Source organism: Heptranchias perlo, unplaced genomic scaffold, assembly GCF_035084215.1.
Source record: "Heptranchias perlo isolate sHepPer1 unplaced genomic scaffold, sHepPer1.hap1 HAP1_SCAFFOLD_127, whole genome shotgun sequence".
In the NCBI taxonomy this organism is placed as follows: domain Eukaryota; kingdom Metazoa; phylum Chordata; class Chondrichthyes; order Hexanchiformes; family Hexanchidae; genus Heptranchias; species Heptranchias perlo.
This window is the reverse complement of record NW_027138505.1, coordinates 1,049,413-1,056,139: the sequence shown is the minus strand read 5'-3', so window position 1 is coordinate 1,056,139 and position 6,727 is coordinate 1,049,413.

Below are 6,727 nucleotides of genomic sequence, written 5' to 3'. Positions count from 1 at the left end.
GTTTTTTCATAAAAAGCGTCAGATTTTTTCTTAAAATAGAAGAACTTTTCGTGGTTCTTGTCAATTTTTGTTGGTTTTCATCTTATGAACTTAGTTCAGTCAGCTGGATCTTTCTTCTTCAAAGCAAAAAGATTTTATCTTCAAATACAAGAACTTTTCGTGGTTTTGTTGATTTTCAGCAAATGAACATATTTCAGCGAGCAAGAAGTTTTTTCTTGAATAGCGTCAGATTTTATCTTAAACTACAAGAACTTTTCGTGGTTCTTGTCAATTTTTGTTGATTTTGATCGAATGAACTTATTTCAGTCAGCTCGATCTTTCTTCTTCAAAGCAAAAAGATTTTATCTTCAAATACAAGAACTTTTCGTGGTTTTGTTGGTTTTCAGCGAATGAACATATTTCAGCGAGCTGGAAGTTTTTTCTTTAATAGCACAAGATTTTATCTTAAAATACAAGAAATTTTCGTGCTTCTTGTCAATTTTTGTTTGTTTTCATCCAATGAACTTATTTCAGTCACCTAAATCCTTCTTCTTCAAAGCAAAAAGATTTTATCTTCAAATACAAGAACTTTTCGTGGTTTTGTTGATTTTCAGCAAATGACCATATTTCAGCGAGCTGGAAGTTTTTTCTTTAATCGCGTCAGATTTTATCTTAAAATACAAGAACTTTTCGTGGTTCTTGTCAATTTTTGTTGATTTTCATCGAATGAACTTATTTCAGTCAGCTGGATCTTTCTTCTTCAAAGCAAAAAGATTTTATCTTCAAATACAAGAACTTTTCGTGGTTTTGTTGTTTTTCAGCAAATGACCATATTTCAGCGAGCTGGAAGTTTTTTCTTTAATAGCGTCAGATTTTATCTTAAAATACAAGAACTTTTCGTGGTTCTTGTCAATTTTTGTTGATTTTCATCCAATGAACTTATTTCAGTCAGCTGGATCTTTCTTCTTCAAAGCAAAAAGATTTTATCTTCAAATACAAGAACTTTTCGTGGTTTTGTTGATTTTCAGCAAATGAACATATTTCAGCGAGCGAGAGGTTTTTTCTTTAATAGCGTCAGATTTTATCCTAAAATACAAGAACTTTTCGTGGTTCTTGTCAATTTTTGTTGATTTTCATCTAATGAACTTATTTCAGTCAGCTGGATCTTTCTTCTTAAAAGCAAAAAGATTTTATCTTCAAATACAAGAACTTTTCGTGGTTTTGTTGATTTTCAGCAAATGAACATATTTCAGCGAGCTGGAAGTTTTTTCTTTAATAGCGTCAGATTTTATCTTAAAATACAAGAACTTTTCGTGGTTCCTGTCAATTTTTCTTGGTTTTCATCCAATGAACTTATTTTGGTCAACTCGATCTGTCTTCTTCAAAGCAAAAAGATTTCATCTTCAAATACAAGAACATTTCGTGGTTTTGTTGATTTTCAGCAAATGAACATATTTCAGCGAGCAAGAAGTTTTTTCTTTAATAGCGTCAGATTTTATCTTAAAATACAAGAACTTTTCGTGGTTCTTGTCAATTTTTGTTGATTTTGATCGAATGAACTTATTTCAGTCAGCTCGATCTTTCTTCTTAAAAGCAAAAAGATTTTATCTTCAAATACAAGAACTTTTTGTAGTTTTGTTGATTTTCAGCAAATGAACATATTTCAGCGAGCTGGAAGTTTTTTTTTTAATAGCGTCAGATTTTATCTTGAAATACAAGAACTTTTCGTGGTTCTTGTCAATTTTTGTTGATTTTCATCAAATGAACTTATTTCAGTCAGCTGGATCTTTCTTCTTCAAAGCAAAAAGATTTTATCTTCAAATACAAGAACATTTCGTGGTTTTGTTGATTTTCAGCAAATGAACATATTTCAGCGAGCGAGAAGTTTTTTCATAAAAAGCGTCAGATTTTTTCTTAAAATAGAAGAACTTTTCGTGGTTCTTGTCAATTTTTGTTGGTTTTCATCTTATGAACTTAGTTCAGTCAGCTGGATCTTTCTTCTTCAAAGCAAAAAGATTTTATCTTCAAATACAAGAACTTTTCGTGGTTTTGTTGATTTTCAGCAAATGAACATATTTCAGCGAGCAAGAAGTTTTTTCTTTAATAGCGTCAGATTTTATCTTAAAATACAAGAACTTTTCGTGGTTCTTGTCAATTTTTGTTGATTTTGATCGAATGAACTTATTTGAGTCAGCTCGATCTTTCTTAAAAGCAAAAAGATTTTATCTTCAAATACAAGAACTTTTTGTAGTTTTGTTGATTTTCAGCAAATGAACATATTTCAGCGAGCTGGAAGTTTTTTCTTTAATAGCGTCAGATTTTATCTTGAAATACAAGAACTTTTCGTGGTTCTTGTCAATTTTTGTTGATTTTCATCCAATGAACTTATTTTGGTCAGCTGGATCTTTCTTCTTCAAAGCAAAAAGATTTTATCTTCAAATACAAGAACTTTACGTGGTTTTGTTGGTTTTCAGCAAATGAACATATTTCAGCGAGCTGGAAGTTTTTTCTTTAATAGCGCAAGATTTTATCTTAAACTACAAGAACTTTTCGTGGTTCTTGTCAATTTTTGTTGGTTTTCATCCAATGAACTTATTTCAGTCACCAAAATCCTTCTTCTTCAAAGCAAAAAGATTTTATCTTCAAATACAAGAACTTTTCGTGGTTTTGTTGTTTTTCAGCAAATGACCATATTTCAGCGAGCTGGAAGTTTTTTCTTTAATAGCGTCAGATTTTATCTTAAAATACAAGAACTTTTCGTGGTTCTTGTCAATTTTTGTTGATTTTCATCCAATGAACTTATTTCAGTCAGCTGGATCTTTCTTCTTCAAAGCAAAAAGATTTTATCTTCAAATACAAGAACTTTTCGTGGTTTTGTTGTTTTTCAGCAAATGACCATATTTCAGCGAGCTGGAAGTTTTTTCTTTAATAGCGTCAGATTTTATCTTAAAATACAAGAACTTTTCGTGGTTCTTGTCAATTTTTGTTGATTTTCATCCAATGAACTTATTTCAGTCAGCTGGATCTTTCTTCTTCAAAGCAAAAAGATTTTATCTTCAAATACAAGAACTTTTCGTGGTTTTGTTGATTTTCAGCAAATGAACATATTTCAGCGAGCTGGAAGTTTTTTCTTTAATAGCGTCAGATTTTATCTTAAAATACAAGAACTTTTCGTGGTTCCTGTCAATTTTTCTTGGTTTTCATCCAATGAACTTATTTTGGTCAACTCGATCTGTCTTCTTCAAAGCAAAAAGATTTCATCTTCAAATACAAGAACATTTCGTGGTTTTGTTAATTTTCAGCAAATGAACATATTTCAGCGAGCAAGAAGTTTTTTCTTTAATAGCGTCAGATTTTATCTTAAAATACAAGAACTTTTCGTGGTTCTTGTCAATTTTTGTTGATTTTGATCGAATGAACTTATTTCAGTCAGCTCGATCTTTCTTCTTAAAAGCAAAAAGATTTTATCTTCAAATACAAGAACTTTTTGTAGTTTTGTTGATTTTCAGCAAATGAACATATTTCAGCGAGCTGGAAGTTTTTTCTTTAATAGCGTCAGATTTTATCTTGAAATACAAGAACTTTTCGTGGTTCTTGTCAATTTTTGTTGATTTTCATCAAATGAACTTATTTCAGTCAGCTGGATCTTTCTTCTTCAAAGCAAAAAGATTTTATCTTCAAATACAAGAACATTTCGTGGTTTTGTTGATTTTCAGCAAATGAACATATTTCAGCGAGCGAGAAGTTTTTTCATAAAAAGCGTCAGATTTTTTCTTAAAATAGAAGAACTTTTCGTGGTTCTTGTCAATTTTTGTTGGTTTTCATCTTATGAACTTAGTTCAGTCAGCTGGATCTTTCTTCTTAAAAGCAAAAAGATTTTATCTTCAAATACAAGAACTTTTTGTAGTTTTGTTGATTTTCAGCAAATGAACATATTTCAGCGAGCAAGAAGTTTTTTCTTTAATAGCGTCAGATTTTATCTTAAAATACAAGAACTTTTCGTGGTTCTTGTCAATTTTTGTTGATTTTGATCGAATGAACTTATTTCAGTCAGCTCAATCTTTCTTAAAAGCAAAAAGATTTAATCTTCAAATACAAGAACTTTTTGTCGTTTTGTTGATTTTCAGCAAATGAACATATTTCAGCGAGCTGGAAGTTTTTTCTTTAATAGCGTCAGATTTTATCTTGAAATACAAGAACTTTTCGTGGTTCTTGTCAATTTTTGTTGATTTTCATCCAATGAACTTATTTTGGTCAGCTGGATCTTTCTTCTTCAAAGCAAAAAGATTTTATCTTCAAATACAAGAACTTTACGTGGTTTTGTTGGTTTTCAGCAAATGAACATATTTCAGCGAGCAAGAAGTTTTTTCTTTAATAGCGTCAGATTTTATCTTAAAATACAAGAACTTTTCGTGGTTCTTGTCAATTTTTGTTGATTTTGATCGAATGAACTTATTTGAGTCAGCTCGATCTTTCTTAAAAGCAAAAAGATTTTATCTTCAAATACAAGAACTTTTTGTAGTTTTGTTGATTTTCAGCAAATGAACATATTTCAGCGAGCTGGAAGTTTTTTCTTTAATAGCGTCAGATTTTATCTTGAAATACAAGAACTTTTCGTGGTTCTTGTCAATTTTTGTTGATTTTCATCCAATGAACTTATTTTGGTCAGCTGGATCTTTCTTCTTCAAAGCAAAAAGATTTTATCTTCAAATACAAGAACTTTACGTGGTTTTGTTGGTTTTCAGCAAATGAACATATTTCAGCGAGCTGGAAGTTTTTTCTTTAATAGCGCAAGATTTTATCTTAAACTACAAGAACTTTTCGTGGTTCTTGTCAATTTTTGTTGGTTTTCATCCAATGAACTTATTTCAGTCACCAAAATCCTTCTTCTTCAAAGCAAAAAGATTTTATCTTCAAATACAAGAACTTTTCGTGGTTTTGTTGTTTTTCAGCAAATGACCATATTTCAGCGAGCTGGAAGTTTTTTCTTTAATAGCGTCAGATTTTATCTTAAAATACAAGAACTTTTCGTGGTTCTTGTCAATTTTTGTTGATTTTCATCCAATGAACTTATTTCAGTCAGCTGGATCTTTCTTCTTCAAAGCAAAAAGATTTTATCTTCAAATACAAGAACTTTTCGTGGTTTTGTTGTTTTTCAGCAAATGACCATATTTCAGCGAGCTGGAAGTTTTTTCTTTAATAGCGTCAGATTTTATCTTAAAATACAAGAACTTTTCGTGGTTCTTGTCAATTTTTGTTGATTTTCATCCAATGAACTTATTTCAGTCAGCTGGATCTTTCTTCTTCAAAGCAAAAAGATTTTATCTTCAAATACAAGAACTTTTCGTGGTTTTGTTGATTTTCAGCAAATGAACATATTTCAGCGAGCGAGAGGTTTTTTCTTTAATAGCGTCAGATTTTATCCTAAAATACAAGAACTTTTCGTGGTTCTTGTCAATTTTTGTTGATTTTCATCTAATGAACTTATTTCAGTCAGCTGGATCTTTCTTCTTCAAAGCAAAAAGATTTTATCTTCAAATACAAGAACTTTTCGTGGTTTTGTTGATTTTCAGCAAATGAACATATTTCAGCGAGCTGGAAGTTTTTTCTTTAATAGCGTCAGATTTTATCTTAAAATACAAGAACTTTTCGTGGTTCCTGTCAATTTTTCTTGGTTTTCATCCAATGAACTTATTTTGGTCAACTCGATCTGTCTTCTTCAAAGCAAAAAGATTTCATCTTCAAATACAAGAACATTTCGTGGTTTTGTTAATTTTCAGCAAATGAACATATTTCAGCGAGCAAGAAGTTTTTTCTTTAATAGCGTCAGATTTTATCTTAAAATACAAGAACTTTTCGTGGTTCTTGTCAATTTTTGTTGATTTTGATCGAATGAACTTATTTCAGTCAGCTCGATCTTTCTTCTTAAAAGCAAAAAGATTTTATCTTCAAATACAAGAACTTTTTGTAGTTTTGTTGATTTTCAGCAAATGAACATATTTCAGCGAGCTGGAAGTTTTTTCTTTAATAGCGTCAGATTTTATCTTGAAATACAAGAACTTTTCGTGGTTCTTGTCAATTTTTGTTGATTTTCATCAAATGAACTTATTTCAGTCAGCTGGATCTTTCTTCTTCAAAGCAAAAAGATTTTATCTTCAAATACAAGAACATTTCGTGGTTTTGTTGATTTTCAGCAAATGAACATATTTCAGCGAGCGAGAAGTTTTTTCATAAAAAGCGTCAGATTTTTTCTTAAAATAGAAGAACTTTTCGTGGTTCTTGTCAATTTTTGTTGGTTTTCATCTTATGAACTTAGTTCAGTCAGCTGGATCTTTCTTCTTCAAAGCAAAAAGATTTTATCTTCAAATACAAGAACTTTTCGTGGTTTTGTTGATTTTCAGCAAATGAACATATTTCAGCGAGCAAGAAGTTTTTTCTTTAATAGCGTCAGATTTTATCTTAAAATACAAGAACTTTTCGTGGTTCTTGTCAATTTTTGTTGATTTTCATCAAATGAACTTATTTCAGTCAGCTGGATCTTTCTTCTTCAAAGCAAAAAGATTTTATCTTCAAATACAAGAACATTTCGTGGTTTTGTTGATTTTCAGCAAATGAACATATTTCAGCGAGCGAGAAGTTTTTTCATAAAAAGCGTCAGATTTTTTCTTAAAATAGAAGAACTTTTCGTGGTTCTTGTCAATTTTTGTTGGTTTTCATCTTATGAACTTAGTTCAGTCAGCTGGATCTT